Source organism: Nomascus leucogenys, chromosome 6, assembly GCF_006542625.1.
Source record: "Nomascus leucogenys isolate Asia chromosome 6, Asia_NLE_v1, whole genome shotgun sequence".
Taxonomy (NCBI): Eukaryota; Metazoa; Chordata; class Mammalia; order Primates; family Hylobatidae; genus Nomascus; species Nomascus leucogenys.
In genome coordinates, this window is record NC_044386.1 from 3950107 (window position 1) to 3971544 (window position 21438).

Here is a 21438-nt window from a genome sequence, read left to right on the forward strand (position 1 = left end):
GATGACCATCCTCTGATTCCAGGAGCTATAGATAGAGGATTCAGTGTTTTGACCCTGTTTCTTGGGGATAACCCATGATAGTCCTTCTAAACCTGCGTTGGATGGGTGAGTGGGTGGTTATTGACCTTCAAATGGTGAACCACATGCAACTTGGAGGCCTATCATTGATATCAGTGACTAACATGACACAAGACAGGGCAGGAGAAAACCTTGACAATCACTTGAAAGAATAATCCCCGGGCAGCAGTTGGAGTCTGCAATAATTAATCGAAATCATCACAAGCAGTAAGTGTAGCCAGGTGCAGCTGATAGTGATCATTGTAATATTTCCCAGCACACATAAAGCCCCAATCATTCTATCAAATTTTTAGACATGTAAATTCAGTTGTTACCTTTAAAACACAAAATGACAAAAAGCCTTCATCCTTTGCACCTTGAAACTGCATGGTAATATTTACTGTTTTGTTGGAAGAAGAGCACCAGTGCCTAACATTTCACCGTTTCACCTCCAAGGCTTCTGGACCATGTCAGAATAAAAGCAATCAATATCAGTTAATAAGCCAGATCAGTGTTATTAGTATTCTTTACAACCTTGGCATACTTCATTTTATGTACAGATTGCCTATGAAAACTTAGGCTTATATCTTGTCTAGACAATGCCTTACATGGTCATTCAAATTAATAATGTGCCAGAATTATCTTATGCTTAATGCAGCTGGCTCTATATTGACTCTGGAAATTAAATTTACTCCACAATGCTATTGACAGCTGGGTCTCCAGCATATTTAATGGATTTGAATGAAGATGGGGCTGTATCTTGTGCCTTCAAGCAAAATGTTGATAACTCATCATTTTCATAAAACGTGAGAAAGTGCTTTATCTATAAATGTTCTATCTCTCAGTGGACTAAATCAATGTAAGAGCTGTTTGCAATGGGTTGAACTTAGCTCTATGTAAGAAAACAAAAAGGAAACTCTCCCAGGCAGTCTGTAAAACAAGTGCTTGCTGGTTCATTAAATGCGTAGCTCTGAAATCTCAGTGCATTTCAAAGAAGTAGTTTAGTCCCAAGGAATAAAACTGTGTCCTGTGAATTTGATTTGAACATAATGAAAATTCTCATAAATGTGTATGTCCAAAGTCAGGGCCAGAAACAGGGCACTCCAAGTTTCTACTGGTTTATTTTAAGCATGGAGAGGGTAAGCTATGCACTCTGCCTGAGCCACTTTTTGACTTATGAAAGTGACCTCTGGAGGGGAAATAAATGTAAACTACTTTAAAGATCAATTATATATGAAAATTCTTTGGCATGGGCAGGCTTGATTTAATAAAAGTAACCTATCAACGGCTACTAACAGATTTTACTGGCCTCACCTCCAGCCATTCCTGGTATAAGAAGGTATAAATGGAAACAGGTATAACTTTTCTAATTTCTAGAGATGTGGTCTATTCTATAGTTGATTTTGAGATAGCTCTTCATATATTGCTCTAAAATAATACAGTCCAGAGTAATTTTGGGGCAAAACCACACAAGAGTTGGTTTGTGTGTGAGAGTAAGAGAATCACGGTGAGGGTTAATTTACGGGGGAAGTCACTCACTCATTCACCTCACTTTCCAGCAGCTGCCCCATTGGGTTTTATTGTAACATGACTAGTGATTTATGTCCTTGACTAAAGCCCTTCTTCTCATTAAGTTTCAAAGAACCCTACGGAGGGGTATTGTAGAAAATTTGCAATTTGGAGCGACCTACAGTGTCAGACCATAACCGAAGCAGAATCCAGCGGCAGCCACGTTCTGTAGAAACAGGCAGAGAAGAGCTAAGCTTGGGCAAGGTTGGCAAGATTGCTGGGGAGTGTACAGTGCACTGTGGAGACAGAGTTCCAGCAAAGCTTCATTGCCCTCATAACTTCAGACAGACAACAAGGCAGCTCTCTGTAGGTGACTAGAAGCAGTGGGCAGCACAGGAGGGTTGAGGGCAATGAGAGACACAAAGAAAGCCTCAACTAAAACGGGAGAAGGGTCCAAAGCTTTTCTTATGTCTGCCACGGTCACAGTCACAACAGGGTCTGGTGCTCACATCTGCACACATGTGTTCCTGGTCAGCCCCTTCCTTCCCTCTGCACATTACTGGACATAGCTGAGGCTGCGTTCTGTGGGGTGAGACTGCAGAACACGTGGCCAGTCGATAAGGGGGGAGCCCTGGAGATGGGATGCCTGGAGCCACAGGGTCTGGGAAACTGAGACGTGCATGTTCAGTGACCTAATTTGATTCTTTAGACATGGGAGGCAAGTGGGGGTGAAGAAGACCTGGTTCCCCTCAAAAGTTATGCTTCTGTGTGTCAGTTTTTTAGGGCTTCCGTAGCAAAGCAAGACAGACTGGGTAGCCTAAGACAGCAGAGATTTATTCTCTCCCAGTTCTGGAGACTAAAAGTCTGACATCAGGGTGTCGGGATTCCTGCTGTTTCTGGAGAGCCCAGGGGAGAATTCTCCCTCACCTCCTCCCAGCTTCTGGTGTTTTTTAAAAATTTATATATATTATATATTTTTTTTATATATATATATATATATATATATATATATGTTTTGAGATGGAGTTTCGCTCTTGTTGCCCAGGCTGGAATGCAATGGCGTGATCTCGGCTCACTGCAACCTCTACCTCCTAGGTTCAAGTGATTTTCGTGCCTCAGCTTCCCAAGTAGCTGGGACTGCAGGCACGCATCACCATGCCTGGCTAATTTTTGTACTTTTAGTAAACACGGGGTTTCAGCATGTTCGTCAGGCTGGTCTTGAACTCCTGACCTCAGGTGATCCACCTGCCTCAGCCTCCCAAAGTGTTGGATTTCAGGCATGAGCCACAGTGCTCTGTCCAGTTTCTGGTGTTTCATGGCATTCTTTGGCACCTCTTGGCTGTGGCAGAATGACTCCAGTCTCTGCCTGTCATCGCACAGGCCCTCTTCCAAAGTTTCTTGCTCTTACAGGATACCCTTCATTGAATTAGGGTTCACCCTAATCCGGGAAGAATTCTTCTTCACTTGATGACATCCACAGAGACCCTATGTCCAAACAAGGTCACATTCACAGGTCCCAGGGGTTGGAACTCCAGTATATCTTTCCAGGGTCACAGTTCAACCCATGACATGTGATGCTGCATGGATGCTGGACACCTCAGAGAGACACTGCTGCTTTTTTAAAACGAGCAATGAGTGTCTGATACCCTCCTTCCCACATTGCCTCAGCCACATCTCACAAATGTCCAAAAGTGGCATTTTCATATTCGTTCTGTCGAGATTTCCTCTTGACCAGGGATTTTGTAGAAGTGAGTTAATTTCAAAGAATACACTTCTGGAAAGGAGGCCATGGGAGTAATGTTTTACTTTTGAGACCAGTCAGTAGCCAAGTGCATGAGACTTCAGGTCCACAAGATGACCGTGGACACCCAGGCAATAATCTGCAGAGCCTGACAGCTCCCATGTGGGCCAGGGTGGCCAAGACCAATGCTTCCCTGTTAAGGAGGAAGCAGTTAGGCTGGAAGAGGAGGAGTGGTCCTGCTGAAAGCCAGGGTGAGTGATTCCATCAAAAGCTGAAGGATGTGGCCTTGCAGATTCCGTTGTGGCCATAAACATTCAGGAACAACTTGTTCTGATGGCTTTTCTACAGAAAAGTAAAAATTTTCATAGCCTGTTGTCATTTGATACCGGTCAGCCACCATCCCTATAAAGAAGACCTTTGAAACTTAATAATACAAATCCCTACACCCCTGTCTCATTCTCTCCCATTTGGTAGACATTTTTGCCTTCTTGCCAATGTAAATCACATTCATTCAGTAATGAAAACCTCTTTATTATTCCTGTGGACAAACCAGGTAATTCCAATATGCTAAAAAATAAAATGGTGATACAGTTCCACGTAAAAAAAATTAGAAGTCGATCTCCTGAACATCAAGATAAGATGCTGAACAATAATGTCTTATTGTGACACAATGAGAAAGCTTTCCATGCCAAATCAAACAATAATCTTAACATTGCCAATTTTCTATCCATACCAAAAAAAAGAGCATTTTTGTATTACAAAATATCCATTGTTCCACCACAGTGTTTCTTCTGTCAAGATTTAACTAATTATCTTAAGTACACGATAATTTCCTCTTACCTGCATATTTTTATATTGCTTTTATTGAGAGACTTTCCAGAAATAAGATCTCTTGACATGTAATGTTGCTTCTCTTAATAATTCAGAGTATCATGCAGAATTTTGTCTAAGAAATACTCTATTCCTTCCTCTACATGCATTATATAGTTTTATATACTTTATATAATTTTATATAACAATTATATACTTCATGCTGAGTGATAAGCACTGTGTGGAATGAATGAGATGTAGACCCTATCCTGACATCAGTCAGAATGGCTATTATTAAAAAGTCAAAAAACAACAGATGCCGGTGAGGTTGTGGAGAAAATAAGTGCTTTTACACTGTTGGTGGGAGTGTAATAATGTGGCGATTCCTCAAAGATCTAGAACCAGAAATAGCATTTGACCCAGCAATCCCATTGCTGGGCATATACCCAAAGGAATAGAAATAATTCTGTTATAAAGATACATGCACACGTATGTTCATTGCAGCGCTATTCACAACAGCAAAGATATGAAATCAACCCAAATGCCCGTCGATGATAGACTGGATAAAGAAAACGTGGTACATATACACTCTAGAATACTATGCAGCCATAAAAAGGAATGAGACCATGTCCTTTGCAGGGACATGGATGGAGCTGGAAGCCATTATCATCAGCAAACTAATACAAGAACAGAAAACCAAACACCACATGTTCTCACTTATAAGTGAGAGCTGAACGATGAGAACACAGGAACGCATTGGGAGTGAACAACACGCACTGGGGCCTGTCGGGAGTCAGGGGTGGGAGAGCATCAGGAAAAATAGCTAACAGATGCTGGGCTTCATTTCTAGGTGATGGGAAGATCTGTGCAGCAAACCAGCATGGCACACGTTTACCTATGCAACAAACCTGCACATCCCGCACATGTACTCTGGAACTTAAAATAAAAGTTGGCAAAAAAAGAGCTATGATTTACTTCACACATATTTAAAATACAAAGAAGGGGCTGGGCACAGTGGCACACTCCTATAATCTCAGCCATTTGGGAGGCTTAGGAGGGTGGATGGCTTGAGTCCAGGAGTTCGAGACCAGCCTGGGCAACATGGTGAAACCCCACCTCTACAAAAAATACAATAATTAGCCAGGTGTGGTGGTGTGTGCCTACAGTCCCAGCTACTCAGAAGGCTGAGATGGGAGGATCAGTTGAACCTGGGGGTTGGAGCTTGCCATAAACTGAGATCTCACCACTGCGCTCTAGCCTGGGCAACAGAGCCAGATCCTGAAAAAGAAAAAAATAAAAGAAAGAAAGGAAGGGAAGAGAAGGGAAGGGAAAAGAAAGAAGAGAAGAGAAGAGAAGAAGAGAAGAGAAGAGAAGAGAAGAGAAGAGAAGAGAAGAGAAGAGAACAGAAAAAGAAAAGAAAAGAAAAGAAAAAAAGAAAAGAAAAGAAAAGAAAAAAGAAGAGGTTGGACTTAATTATCTCTATTTGTTTCCTTTTTGAAAAACAACTAAAATACCTTTAGTTGTTTCCTGCATGATTTCTTTTTTCCATTACCCATTTTCTTCAATGTGTCACATCATTCAAATCCATGTTCTTATATCAGCTTATGTGAAGCTTTCGAGTTTGTCCACATTAAATCTCAATAGCCAATGTCAGAAATTATAATCCTGCAACATCAGTTCAAGAGCCTGAAATTATGAGTACCCCAACAAAACTTTGAGTAAAGGAAGTTACACTAATTGACTCTCAGTAAACTGTATTTTGTCAAAAAATATACTTGTTGATCTGTTCAAACCCAAACCTTGAAATAAAATACATACATGTGCAACTCTCTTTAATAGAGAAAAATTCCAGTGTTGCAAGTCACCCAAATTACAGAACTATCAATGCAGATTGGAGTGGCTGACTGAGATAATTCAATGAGTGATGTTTATATTCTCTGTCTTGCTTCTTGATGATCTAGGTGTAGGTTTTAACAATTTACTGGCATTATTTTACCATTGTCAGATGAAGGTTTGTGCTATTATTTCCTCCCTCCCTCCTAATGGGGCTCAAAAGTCTTCGAATGAGTTATCACTGAGCAAACAATAGAACATGTTTTCTAAAGACAAATGTTTTTGTATGAGAAACTATACTTTATCACTGAGAAAACAGTGTTTTTGCGTAACAGTACAAATATGATACTTACCTATGCTTCTCTAAATTCAGAATGAAATCCACTTAACATTAAGCAGTCTAGAGGCTGGGCTAATAAGGGATCATCCTTCACACAATTTTTATTTCTGTGGTCCTGGTTTGGTTGTTATATGAGTGAAATCTTTGCATTAGTTTTGTAGAAGTTTAAAGAGGAAGGTCGAAAATTTGGTAAGAAAATAACTGTTTATCTTATTGAGAAATACCTGGATTTGCTTCATGGAAAGAGCCACTGTCAACTTTAGAAGAATAGTGTCCCACAAGTTATAATACAAATAGCTTCCTTATGTGAAATTCATGCTTCCATATTTAAAGTGTTTTCTATCTGGTCCATTATTCTCATGAAGGAATGACATATGTGGTCATTTCATGCTATTTCAGCGACCTTAACATGACTACATGGTGAAATAAACTCTGGATAAGGTTGCATTCAATAATGAATAGAGTGTTGTTTATAATGTTGGTAAAACCGAGTTTTAATCATGCATCTGATTCCAGCAAGTCACAATACCTCAGAGACTCGTTGCTGTCTTCCACAAATTAACAATTCCCCTACATCTGATATTTGTTGTAAGAATTAGATGGAGCCACATGTTGAAAATTGTTTGACTATCACTAAAGCCCCATATACACAAAAGACAAGGTTGTAACTAACTGGTTAAGAGGACAACTCTGTGTTTATGTGCTTGCTTTTAACAAGGGAAATCCAGAAAGACTAACTTTTGTCCTCTCCATGGAAGAGGAGGTAGTGTGTTTAACACTTGGATGGAGGAGATGGGAACTCAATTACAACCCTCTTCAAACTATGCCAAAGTTTTCTTCCCTTGGAAACTACAGGCATTCTCCCCTTCATCTTAGGGGGCTTTCCTGTTCAAATAGCTAACCCTACCCACATAAAGGGAACGCCCGCTCTGAGGTATGTTAACATGTTTGTGCAGTTGTGTCATTTACGTTGACCATATGTTAATGGTATGTACCCAAAAGCTAGTCTTATTATAAGAGGGTTATACATCAATAGTTCTGGAAAACATATAAGTGAATAGGGTTTTCAAAGGGCAAGCTTCAGTGAATATGCATTCCTGGAGCTCATCTATAAAAAGATTTTCAGGCACGCATTCAGCACTTGGTCTTAATTTTCTGTTGATTTCCAAGCTCTAGCAAACCACAAATATCTCTGTGGGCTTCTCTACCAAGCTGGTTTCACAGATGTAAATGGAGCAGCAGATCTTATCTTAAATCAGAATTACATGTAACAAAGAAAAAAAATAAAGGGATGGTGCAGAGCTCAAAAGCTTTACACATTCCCCTAATAAGCCATTGGAATGTCAGTGCCTGATTTGTGATGAGAATGATCATCCAATATAGGCAATGAAATACATATCATGAGAGATGCTTTGTTCTTTGTTGTCTGGCTTATATTTTTCTATCTTGATGCATTTCTTTCTCTGTAAAAACTTCTTGAGCATCTAATGGAAAGAAAGCTTGTTCTTTTTTTTGAACAGGGAATTACAGCACTAAAATATGAAAATGCAACGTGTTCCTTTATTAATTTTTAAAATATGAATCACATTTCTATACACATTTTGTCTATTGAATATATGATAGATGTGTTCTGAATCCCATCTGAACAACCGCATTACCCATTCACCCTAGTCTCTGGCCTCAGGCATCTTTCTCTCGAATAGCTTCGCCCTGTGCAGGTAAACATGCTTTGCTGAGAGTGTAACCCTGAGCTGTCCCTGATTCACAGTTCACTTCAGATTATGGTCAGGGAATAGGTCCTGCACTCTTTTGAAAGACAGGAAAAGTAAGTGTGAATATCACAAAGAGGCACTTGAGAATCAGGGAAGTATTAAAATGTTCTGTAACTGTCATTTCATTTGTAATCCAATGCTGACTGTCTGGGGCAGGGCCCAACACTCTGCAGAATGACTTGAAAGGAACCCTGGTGACCTCTCTTTATGCTTGGGGCAAATTGGCCTTAAAGGGAGCACTCATATGTCATGGAAGTCAATAATTTGTTTCATAAACATTATGCATATAACAAATGAAAAAATAATTAAATCCATTTTTGAACACAAAGGGGATGCTCACTAGTAATACATTTAAAAAAAACACTGCAGCAGGCCTTATCTTATAGAATGTTGTGCAAATGCTGATTTTTAGTTATGATGCCAGATTTTCCTTAAGTGTGACGTTTCAGTACAATATAGAGCTCTTCTAATTCTGAGAGAATGCTCAGAAGATCACTTCATTATCCCATTCAAACCGAAACACATCTTGAAGACTGATCATTATTTTAATAATAGAAGGTAGATTGCCCATAAGTTTTCTTTCCTTCCTTCCTTCCTTCCTCCCTCCCTCCCTCCCTCCCTTCCCTTGTTTCTTCCTTCTTTCCTTCCTGTCTCCGTTCCTTTCTTTCTCCCCTTCTTCTTTCTTTTCTTCCTTCCTTCTTCCCTTACTTTACATTCTCTTCTCTTCTCTCTTTTTTTTTTCCAGTTTGTCTCATCCAGCAGGACCCCAGATAAGAACCATAACTCTAAATGCCATGCTGTTTTTAAAAAGGCCAGTGATGTTATAACAAATAAATGTTGACAGTAAAATACGGGTTCAATATTAACTCTACTTAATTAGTCAGTCTTGTAACCTAAAGCCTTTTCAATTGAAGAAACACTATTTCATTTTAATATATTGGATAAAAGTTTCCAGGCCTTATGCCAAGAAGCTGGCAAACGTAGAGAAAGACTGAATTTGGAAAAGACACAGATATTGTTTGCATATAATATGTTTCTACAGAGCAAAAGTTCTTCATTTATTTCTAGGAAAATATGTAACAATCATATTTATGAGTTTTAAGACACTTCCCTTATGTAGAGCAAAAGCTTAAGCAACTTTAGATTTGAAGTTTCAATAGAAAAAGAGAGAGGTTGAGGCATTCATGACATTTAGAGAGGAACAAGCAAACCGCTACTAACTCATTCTCTGATTTATTTGCTGGAAGAACAGCCTTCATAAATAAAAAGGGTTTTGTTTATCTGTTGTAGCTCATTCATTTATTAATTTGATTTAAAAATAAATCTTTATTTTCAGTGCCACACATTTACTTTTCTATGCTGTAACGGTGCATCTCCAGCCCCGTGATTCACTGTAGCTGTCAGCTGCTCTGGTAACAGTCTGGGAGGTTAGTAAATAAGGATAGTTTTATTTAGTCATATGGATTTTAAGGTCTTCTTAATCTTTCTGTCTTTCTCTTTCTTGGCTCTCATCAGTCAAAGAAAGCACCAGATATAGCTATTATCGGATACTCTGTAATTTTACTGGCACCTCAAAGACTAAAATGTCTCAGTGTATCCTGGGATGTGTAAATCTCTGTTTGTTAGGTTTTTTTTTCTCCAATGTTCTACTTTTCCTTTGTTATTTTCTTGGTGAGTTAAAATCAACATGGTTATGAGCTCCAACTATTGGCTGTGTATAATAGTACCTGTAATAGCAATTAACAAATCATCTGATAAGATTCTCTATGTATGCCTAGGCTGAAACAGATGTGTGTGTGTTGGGGAGGGGTGTGAGTTTGTGTTAAAACTGGGAATCCCGTTTCCCTGGTACTTTTAAAGAAATGGAAGTGAACTTCACAGCTTTCAGACTGCAAAAACCAGTATTCTGACTTGGTTAGTATATTAGAAAATCATTTACCAGTGATGCTTAGTATATGAACTGTTGTGAACTAATATGTTGCAGAATTCACATATTTTGAATCTAGTAGAGAAAAATTATTTAGGAAATGTTTTGTCTCATAAAGATTTGTACAATAGAAGATATAAAGTAGATTGGGAGAAATAAATGAGATTCAAAAACTCATGTCTCATAAAACCTTTTGTGGGTATGAATATATCCAAGATCCATCTTTATTTTGCCCCACTCAAAGATATCCAGGTTAACTTCAAATATAAAAAAATACACACATTCTTTCTAGTAATGTTTTAAAAAATACAACTTACTTAGCAATTTTCACACAGAGTTAAAATTCCAACACCACTCGGGCTCGTTGTCCAAAAAAGGAAATCTTTGCTGTCTGAGCCTATTGCGTGTGCTCCCAGGCTTCAATGCAGCATCCTAGGAAAGAGGAGGAGAGGACAGTGCAGGCAGAAACGCCTTCGGGAAGATGCATCAGAGCCCCAGGTCACTCTTGCTAGAACTTCTTTCTCTAATTCCCTTTTCACTTCGTTTATCTTCTGCTCTGAAACAAGTGGTCCCTACTCCTTGAAATTTATATGAAATTTACAACAGGAAATGACCTCCGACAGACTTGTCTTCCACCCCTTTCTTCCCATCCCCATCCCTCAGTCTGCATCCAATGCCATGGCCTGGCACCTGCTTGCATCCATAGCCCCGTGGATCTCATGATCATGAATAATTTACACCAGAAGATGTCTTTTTCTCTCAATTAACACAATGGCATTATTTTGTTAAATGGTTAATCATTATTTCAGGATAATTTCACTGTTTGGATGTGTTCAGTGTATAAACTCCTGGATAAAAGCTTTTCCACTGTATTCATAGATAGTCCCTGCTTTAAATCAAGCCACAAATAGGGTCTCAAATTTAAAAGATAACCAGAAATCAGCAAACAAGCATGAAGCTGCACTGGTTTTATAATTGTTAGTCTTTCTTCCAGCAATATTTTGGCCTTTGCCCTTGGTAAAGGTATGGAGAAGGGTTTCAGATGAAGTGAGAATTTTTCTAAGATAAAAATTTCAATAGAAAAGATATCAGAAATATATCTCTCTACCATAATCTTTTTTTCTTTTGTAGGTAGGAATTTTTATCTACGTTTAATAATATTGATAATCATTGTGCTTAATTTAACTCTATTGTACTTTAGCTAATCACCAGCTATACACAATTATGATTAAACCCCACTGAAATATTGGCCTTATTTCACAAAAAGCATTACTGTGAGTTTTGTTCTGGCACAGACCCACAATAACCTCTGCAAGTAATTAAAACATTATTTACCTGGGTTTCTGTATCTAGTTTGTCTACTAGTGCTTTTGTTATCCCCAAAACACCTAGTGATTCATTAACAATTTTTTGACATCTACGGAGCTTTCATCAGCAGCTCTTTTTTTTAATTTGTTCCACTACTGCTTTCTCCTCCATTTCTTATATTTAAAAATGCAATGGTTTCGGGTGTTAACTTGGACATAAATTTCTAATGACCTTCACAAAAAAATGCAACTATTTTTCACAGACAGCAAGGAGGTATTTAGTGTGCATTGAGGTAGAAATAACCATGCCAAGGAAACAAGCAAATACATAAAACCTCCAGATAGATCTTATATTTCAAGTAATCATTTTAATGTTGTCTCTTATTTTTTTAACATAAATTAAATTGTATTTCCAATTACACCAGTAGTGGCAAAAAACATATTGCTGAGCTGGGTTCCTCTCATGAGTTCTGACTTACATATCTAACTATGTACCCCACAGCTCAGACTCACTGTGCCCACAAGACCCTAGTGCAGGGGGTAATCTTCTCCAGTATCCTCCACCTCTGTAAATGGTACCACCCCTTACCCAGATATTCAGGCCCAAATCTTGGATTTCTTTGTTCATCCTTCTTCCTCTCTTTTCATGTGTACTTTTCCCAGGAGTATGGGTCTCCACCATAACAAAACTTACAGTAATGCTTTTTGTGAAATAAGCCCAATATTTCACTGGGACTTAATACTAATTGTGGATGGATGGTGATTAGCCAAAACGCAATAACAGAAATCCCCCTCTCTATTGTTAAATACATTCCTGGGATGATCACTGCTCTCCCTCTCCAGTCATTAGGCCCTCATACAAGGCACCGTAATCTCTTACCTAGAGCTGGCAGTGCCACCCAGCCTGCCTGCCCCGACTCACCCTGTGGAGCGAGTTCTTCATATTGTGAGTCAAATCAAATATCTCAATCACATGTGTTTAGCACTGTCTAACAGCCTTTCATTATATTAATTGTGGAATCCAAATGCTAGGCAGTCCTGCCTATCAATGTGCTGGTCCCTAGGCCACCTCTGACCACCCTCCCTTGCCTTCTGTTTGCTTAGGTATATCCTTGCCCTTGCTGACTTATTATTTCCAGAAAGAGAACACAGCCAAAATATGGGCTGCTGACCTTAGAGCCAGCAGCCATTATTCTTGCTATATTATCTTCCTGGAAAGCTGTTTTCTCCCACCTTGACAGAGCTTGTTCTTCATTACTCAAGTTTCACCTCAACTGCATCTTCCTTACACAAGCCCTTCATCTTCCCTCAGTATTCTCAGGAAAAACCACGGATACCAGCATTGAGGGCTGATTTTTAGACCTTTCTTATGCATTTCTATACAAGGGTATAAACTGATGCAAAGACGTAGATTTCTTTTTAATACAGTAACTATAATTGTATAAAATCAATGGCAATTTCCTTATTTCCTAACTTGGAGATCATCTTATTTTACATCATACAGTTGTATCTCATTTTTTAAAGCTTCTAAATGGCATCTTTCAGTTTTATTTTTTAATTTTTTAACTAAAACGTTTAGAGGATTTGCTGATAAACTGGACATCAAAGGTAAGAGAAATCAATGAATTCAAGATAGTTCCTAGATTATACCCTTGCAAAATAGCTTATTGACCCATTCTGACCTCAGAAGCCATTCTCTCATAAACTCTTCTTGCATATGTGCAACTTTGCCCTGTGGTCGATGTCAAAACATAAATTGCTACATGCTAGAATGCATTTTTTTTTTCAAAATGTATTTCCAACTTGACCTCTAAGTAGCTGAGTCCATCCATTCGTTCATCAGCAGTGTGCCCTATTCTATGCGTCAAAATTTAAAATTTTAACCAATTTTAGGGAGAATATGGCACTTTCCTACAGTATCATGAACTCAAATAAAAATCTTTTACTCTAAATGTGGCTTGCAATGGGAAATTCTCAACTTCATAACTTAAATTGAGAGGAAAAGACCTGAAGAAATACCTAATGTAGATGACGTGTTAATGGGTGCTGCAAACCATCATGGCACATGTATATGCCTATGCAACAAACCTGCACATTCTGCACATGTATCTCAGAACTTAAAGTATAATAAAAATAAAAATAATAAAATTAAAAGTGTTTCAGAGCAACTAAACATAAAGAGGCCAGTCAGGAGCTGAGGAGGAAGGCTCACATTTGAAACCGCTCAGAGGGCTGCAGCACTTTTCATCTTTTCGTAGGAATCTGCCTTTCCACAAACAAGTCAGTTCTTTCAATGTAGCTCCTGTATTTTTTGTTTATATCCCACGGAAACCAGCATTCCATTGGGAGACCCATCTAACACTCACTTTATGTTTCCCTAAATAGTCCCATCCTTTGTGATTTTGATCAGGTCCTAAAATAAAGATTATTGATTGTCGAGTACATCAAGGGTGCTCTTTCGTTCATTCGTTTTCTTTATTTGATTTCTGCAAGGCCTATCTATTGCTTTAAGGCTTTGGGAAACATCCACATGAAGATTCATCATTTAAAGTAAATGTGGCAAATACAATTCTCTCTGAATATAAAGCTCAGAAGGGCTCACTAGGGAATCTCAGTCATTAAGGCCAAGAACGTATAAATCTCTCTGAGGAGGGATAAAATTTCAAAGAAGACACTTCTTCAAAGTGAATATAAGAAGAACAGTTTTTCTAAATATAACCCAATGTGAAATAGAGTGGAGACATAATTCCACTAAAACTGCCTCTGCCTGGGCAGAAAGCTGTTCCTGAAGCTAAAGCATAGAGAACGCTCCCCAGAAATCCCAGTTAGGGCTGGATTGTGAAGACTGCTTTTTCTCTTTTTCGGAAAATGTGGAGGAATCTAAAACAACATACACTTCTTATGAAGGTAACAACCCCAAGTCAGAGACCATGGGTTGCAAAGCACAGTTTCCCCAGATCTGTGGGCTATGGCATGTAGAGCTCAGGCTCAGGTAAAGCTGCTGAGTGTTCACACTGCAGTCTCCCAGATGTGTGCCTGCAGGAAGCAGGAGGCATGCGTCAGGAAGTGCCAGGCACATCTTGTCCTCAGTTTTTTCAGAAGCACTCGCGGGGATACAAACCCAAAGAGAACATGGCGGATTTCCTGCCTGGCATTGACCCATCAAGGCAATTGAAGGCCTTCCAGAGCCCTCTTCTGTCACTCATCACATTCCTACAATTTGGAAGAAGAATCCAGATCATGTTACTGGTCTCGCTACCCATAAAATATAAGGTTAGTGGCCTTTAGATCACACACCTCTGAAGAATGTCAGTTACACAGCAGAGAATTGACAACTGGAGCACCAGGTAGCCATGCCCAGAGGAACTAAAGGCCTTGATCTAGTTTCTCAACTTCAGCACCATTGACATTTGGCACCGAATGATTCTTTGTTGTGAGGGGCTGTTCAGCTCACTGCAGGTCACTTAGCATCATCCCTGCCTCCCACAACGGGAGAGCAGTGGCCCCCTGTCCGTTGTGACAAGCAAAACTGTCTTCAAAGATTGCCAGATGTCCCCGGAGGAGCAGGCAAATTACCTCATGTTGGGGTTCATTGACCAGACTGTCAAGTCCATGCTTAACTAAATTTTATTTCTCAGCTAAAACAGTTGTATTTCAAAAAGTACAAGCTGATGAATTCAGCTTCAAGAAATGCTTGGAATTAATACATACTGTACTTTGGTTCTATGAAAATTTCAATCATGGTGTCTATTTCCTTAATTTCTTATAGTAACTACATTTATTATGTATGTGACATTTGGGTTCTGGATAAAACAACCACTTAGTTTAGGGACAGAGTAAGAAACTCATTCTTAAGTTAATAGCGGCTTTCGCCAGAAAAAAGAAGCAGGCTGGGAAACACTAATGAAAATAAGGTTTTTCAATGAAAGTCCCAGCAAGGATTTTTTTTTTTATTAAATGAGTTTCTGTATCTTGTGAATGCTTTGAGTTAGAGTGGCACGTTACGCCTGTTCATGACTGTAGCTGATAGCTTATGTTTCTACTAGTCAAATGACAACTGCTCTTTTTTATTTTTTAATTTTCCCTATTGTTTATTACTTTGGTTTCTGCTGTTTTAACATAGATTTGATGATGATACACTTAAGTGTTAATTTGGAAATTTATTGCATCTTCCAATAAAATTGTAGAATCCTGTTCTCTTTCACAAACTGGTCAAGCAAATGGAAAGACCTACAGACATCCATGTCCAAGAGAGATAAAAGGAATCGCTTTTCCCAAAGGGAAAAAAAAAGGTTAAGAAAAGTTTGTGTTGAGAGTCAGAGACTAAGAAATGAAGCTTCTAGGTAAAAGTGAAATGTGGTTAGTCTCAGTCAAGGAAGAATGCAGGATTCATGAGGAAAATAATGAGTAATTGTTCACTGTCCACACAACGTAGTTCTTTCTGTTCCTGAAAACAAAAGCATTTCAAATTCATTCATGAAAACATTCACAGAAGGAACATTCTGAATGTTGTTTTTGGGATAGGAAAGAGTATCCCCTCGGGCTCCTTAAATCATCAGTGCTGGGTTCAGAGCAGGAAAGGGGGCAACAGTAGGGCTATTGTCACCCACCTCTGAGCACCTACGGAAAGCCAATATCAACAGCAAGATGAACAGCCAACAGGGCGTAGCAGAGAATATCCGTTTTTCTCTTTTTTCTCCTCCTCCTCTGCTTCCCAATTCTCTTTTTTCTATAGTAAAAAGCGTGTGTTGCCATTTTGTTTTACATATTCTATTTAAAACCTGTACTGAATTTGAATTGACAAAGTTGATCAAAACTGTTGCTATGATCAACATGGTGCTATGGGCTGGCAGAATCAACTGGACTATGTCCCAAGATTTTATTCAAACACTGGCAAGAAACTAATCCTTGCTCAAAGACACTCAAGCCTGATTCCTTGAGTCTTGCAGGGGCTAGATAGATGCTTTCTTTACATCACAACCACGTATTTAGTACCTTATTCATAAATTGAAGCAAAATATTGTCTCATGGTTACCTACCATAGCCAGCATAAAAGTTACTTTGTATGATGGTGAGGATGAAGGCTAAGGTCTATGCTACTGTTTTCACTATGACAAATTTTTCACTGTTTACTTTTTGGCAAGTGTCTTGTAAGTTATTATAGGAAAAGTATTATGGCCTTCATTTCTAAAAACTGACAAAAACAGAGGAATAAAATGATTTTTTTATCAAACGTCATGCTGACAAATAATGCTAACCATAATAACACTATACTAACAAATAATTTTTTAGATTTCTTTTAGATTACAATAGATTACCTATTAAAAATTTGATTTTAAAATCAAATTCAGCTTTAGATAATTTTCTGCAGGACATGGTGGTGTATGGTTAATAATAGTGCATATTCTGGAGCCCAGAAGATCGCATTCATGTTCTGTCTCTGAGGCTGACTAGTACATTTTCTGGGGAAGATAATCAATCTCTCCATGCCTCAGTTTCCTAACCTGTAAATCAGTAATAAAGCAAGTAATTACCTCATGCGGTTGGTGTGAAAAATCAAGTGAATTGGCATATGCGAAGCATTTGGGCCACTTCCTGACACACAGGTGTTCAAGACACATTACCTCTGAGTTTTCCTAACATGATTCCTCTTGGATTCACTGCCCAGGAACAAGGGAGGGAGCCCCACAGCATCAGATATGCTGGTGTCGTTACTGACATTTACTAGTGTATAGCTTGGTGTGTACCACATGCAGCCAGCCTTAAGCAAACCTCGTGTTTATCCCTAACTCTTTAAACCTAAGAGGAAATCAAGGAACAGATGGGCTCAACCATCCAGGTCTTCCTCCCCTAGGCCCCTGCACATCCCTATTCCATGCTTCTTCCACTCAGATCCAAGTACAAGCTCTCTCTGTACAATTTACATCCTTCTGGAATCCCTTGATCTAAAAATATTCTTTGCACGTTTGCTTAGAAATCTAGCTTAGAATCTGAATTGCCTCCAGTTGTAGAAACTGCAGTTCAGTGAATATATTGAGAAGCACACTTTAAGGACATTTATCAAACATATTATACAAGGGCATCTTCTACAGAGCAGAAAAAATGGCAGTTGAGAATGAGTGGCCATCAATGCAGGGTCTTAGTCTCAACAACTGGTGAATCTTTTACCTTGAGTTAAAGTTGATACAAACTAGAATCTAATACAGCCATCACAAAAATAATTTTAAAAATAACATAAACTCTACTTGCCCTTTTCATCTCCTTTGTTTCTTGCTTTTCTGCTATATTTTTAGACAATAATTTATAAGCCCAATTTCATTTATCTTCAGGAAATATAGTTTTTAAGTTGGTGGATCAGCAGAAATATGATTGCCAGAATTCAGTGTTCTGCCCATTATTCAAGAAATTTTTTGTATCCCTTCCTGTGTCCTGAGAGTTAGGCCTTCTGGATATTCCGGCCTAACCCTCTGAGACTGGGGGCAAGTCATCTTGCCTGTGAGGTGCATAAATACCCTACTCCCTCCCTTACCATACACCACCCTGGTGTGATCATAAGACCTCCCTGCCTCTACAATATCACCTGCCAAAAGGCAGGTGAATTCCCAACTTAGAAAGAAAATTAATTACTCTTGAACTTTTGGTGAGATGGGTGGTAAAACTATTTCATAGAAAAGCAGAGCCTTGCTTTGCTGAGGAAATTATGGAAGCATTCCATGAGGATGGTCAGTTCTGCTCCTCTGAGTCAGATTCTGGGAACCTTTTGATCCTTCTGTGGTTAACACCCAAGCCTCTCAGTTCAACATGTGAGACAGGGTTATAAAATTGAACAAAAGGTTATACGTACCCAGAATAGTTTATTTCAGAAGAAGACAGAAATTTTCTTGTATCCCACTCTCTCCTGAATTCTCACATGACTTTTTTTTTAAATTGCTTTTAATGTAAAATAACTTTCCTGCTTACAATTTTTCTTACTACGGTGGTTAGGAAGGTTAGCCCATGGCTTTTTAATGTCAAAAGTTCACAGTGTGATATAACATTTCTAAGATTCAATAGCTGTTTTCTTTTTGTTGCCTTCTACTTATGTCAAACATCAGTAAAATCTCTAGTCTGTAAAAAGAATATAACTTCAAAACAATTCCAATTAGGGTAGAATAAAACCTCAGTATTCACCTCAATCCCATGTGTAAACAAATGGACTGACATGCAGTGAGGGTAAGTGATAATTTTTTCTAGCATCAGCTTAGAAGGGGGTTGAGCTTATTTCACTCCGATGCAGGTTCACAGACCACTGGACTCCTAAGGGGTCAAGACCTGGAGGAGCTGAGTCACACTGGGGGATTTGCAGGTGCCCTACACAGCACTGGGGACTGTGGTAAAGGAGAGAGGATACAGACTCTCAGTGTCCACGCTTGGTAAAATTGTATGAAACAATTGTTTGCAAAGTTTATGCAATAGGAAGTGTGGGGGTTGAAAGGCGTAATATTTATTTGGATTAGATACCACACATTTTTAATTTGCCCTAAGAAAAATTACATTGGAAAGAAAAGACTTGGAATGATTCCTTTAATAGATCTAAGGGATAACATTTTTTTTAAGGCTGAGGAGTACAGAAAGAACATTCTTCTGCTTTATTTATTTTTAATTGAAGATGCTATGCAAGCATTTGCCAAATTATTCAAGTGAGAGCCATAATTAGGCAATGCAAGTGGGGAGAGAGGAGCAGTAAGTGCCAACAATGAAGCATCTATTTATGGATATTACCACACATAATGAAAGCAAACTAGTTGTAGCTGTGTATTAAATTTAGAGTATGTTCCTAATAATATTCTCCATGTGTGAAACAGTTGGCAGGAACTATCAACATAGGAACAAGTTCATGATGGCTGGATGGCTAAGAAACTAGTGCAAATAATTAAGGATTAAATAAATAAAAGAGCTGAATTTGAACCAAAAAAAAAAGCATAGGCTACAAAACTTTGTAGTACAAAGTGATGTTGTCTGTTCTGAATTATCTCTTTTTATTGCATTCAAAATGTTAACTACATAATTGTCAGATAGCGCCTTTGCAGACAAAGCCAGAATTTTTCCCTTTAATATGCCCAGTGGAAATAGATGAATTTGGAAACAATATTTTATTGCTCAAGTGGATGCGGAATCCTACGATTAATGTGTTAAAAATAATCACTTGCAAATTTAATTATAGTTCTTATGCCACTGCCTTTTCAAATATAAGTAGGATATGTATGAATTCTCTGAATCCTGACTGGAAGGCAACTTCACAAAAGTATTCCTATAGCTATATCTCTCCACTTCAGCCTGTTGGCCAATTCATTCATTTGGAAAGAAATGGCTCAAGACAAGAATTTGACTGTACTCAAGAAAGAAATGGTAAGAGTAATCTACAACAAGTTCTATGTTTTCTTATTTGTAAATGTGAACCTTTCACAAGATACAAACAAAAATTCTTTAGAAATTTTGAAAAATGTATCTACATTTTCTAAAATCATTGCAGGAAATTTTCCCAACTCCCTCATAAACGTACTCTCAAAAATGATGACAGCAAATTATGGAGACTGCTCTGGTGTCCACAATGTGAGCAGCAGAGCTGTGAAACTGAGAAAGGGGAGAGAACATCGTGTGACTCTAACAACCACACAAATGTCTAAAGAATCAAAACCAGTTTTTGCGAAGTTTAGGACACATACATAAGCTGTGAGGCTTCCTCTCCCTAGGGTGTTGGCTGCTATTTTCTCCTATTTTTTCCAACTCTTTTGAAAGGTCATGCTCGTACATACAAAATGTGTTGCCCCAAACTGATACTCTCTTAAAATAAAAAATAATTCAGAAAAGTTATTTTGCTTTCAATTAAAAAAACAACAAAATATTGAGAATATATTTTCTATCACATCCTTTACAACAACAACAAAAGAACCACTCAGCTTTCCAGTCTCCAAATTTTATTTAAATTTTGCCATTTATGACTGATTGTTTCAACGGATTTTATAACACAGTCGTCCCCCTTTATTTGCAGTTTCATTTTTTGTGGTTTCAGTTACCAGGTCAACTACAATCCAAAAATGTTAAATGGAAAATTCCAGAAATAAAAAATACAGAAGTTTTAAATGGTGAGTAGCGTGATGAAATCTCACACCTTCCTGTGTCATCCCGCCTGGGACATGACTCCTCCCTTTGTTCAGCACACCCATGCTATCTACACCTACCCACCCATGAGTCACTTAGCAGACCTCTTGGTTACAGAAAGACTGTCCTGGTATCTCAGTGCTTGTGTTCAAATAGCAATTATTCGACTTAATAATGGCCCCCAAATGCAAGAATACTGGGCCTAACTTGTAAATTAAACTTTATCAGGGAGGTATATGCACAGGAGAAAACAGTAAATAGAGATTTTGGTTCTACTTGCAGTTCTAAGTATCACTGGGGGTCTCAGACTAGATGCCCCTTAGATAAAAGGGGACCACTGTACTTTGTAGGAAATGCAAACTATGTTTCAGGTTGTGTGACAGCAAAATATTCTAAGGAATCTGTGACCAATTAGCCCCCCCTTGTCACTTTGAAGTCACTGTCAGATAATGCTCCTGCCCTCCAACGCCTTCCTTTTATACACATGCGGTCTTCCCTTGACAGCAAACCCAGTGCAATCTGGCCCTTGTCTGAAATTGTGACCCCATCTTATAGCTTGTATTCTAGTCCTCCAATCCCACCAGGCTTCTTTCTGTCATGGGAACATGGGAGTCATTCCCCGGCCTTATAAACTGTGCTGTGGTTCTTCAGAAACCCTCCTCCCCATGCCCGTCTGTACCCAGCTGTTTCCTTCTTGTTCCGCAGATTTCAGCTCTCCATGTTACTTCTCAGAGAAGCCTTCCTTGCCCACCCCATTGACGGAAACCACCCAAGTTTGGTGCCCTTTTCCTGTGCTCTACCCACTGACATTTGCTACTTTCACTTTAGGTTGGTATTTATGAATTGGGCTATTTCCTTTCTCCTCCCCTAGAGAGAAAGATTGGTGAGAGCTCAGGCCTTCTCTGTCTTTTCACTGGGCAGCTGTTGTGTCTACAAATGTGAATACAAAGTGTTGTCAGGGAGGCTTGACAGACCTTTGATGAATGGATGGATGGACAGAT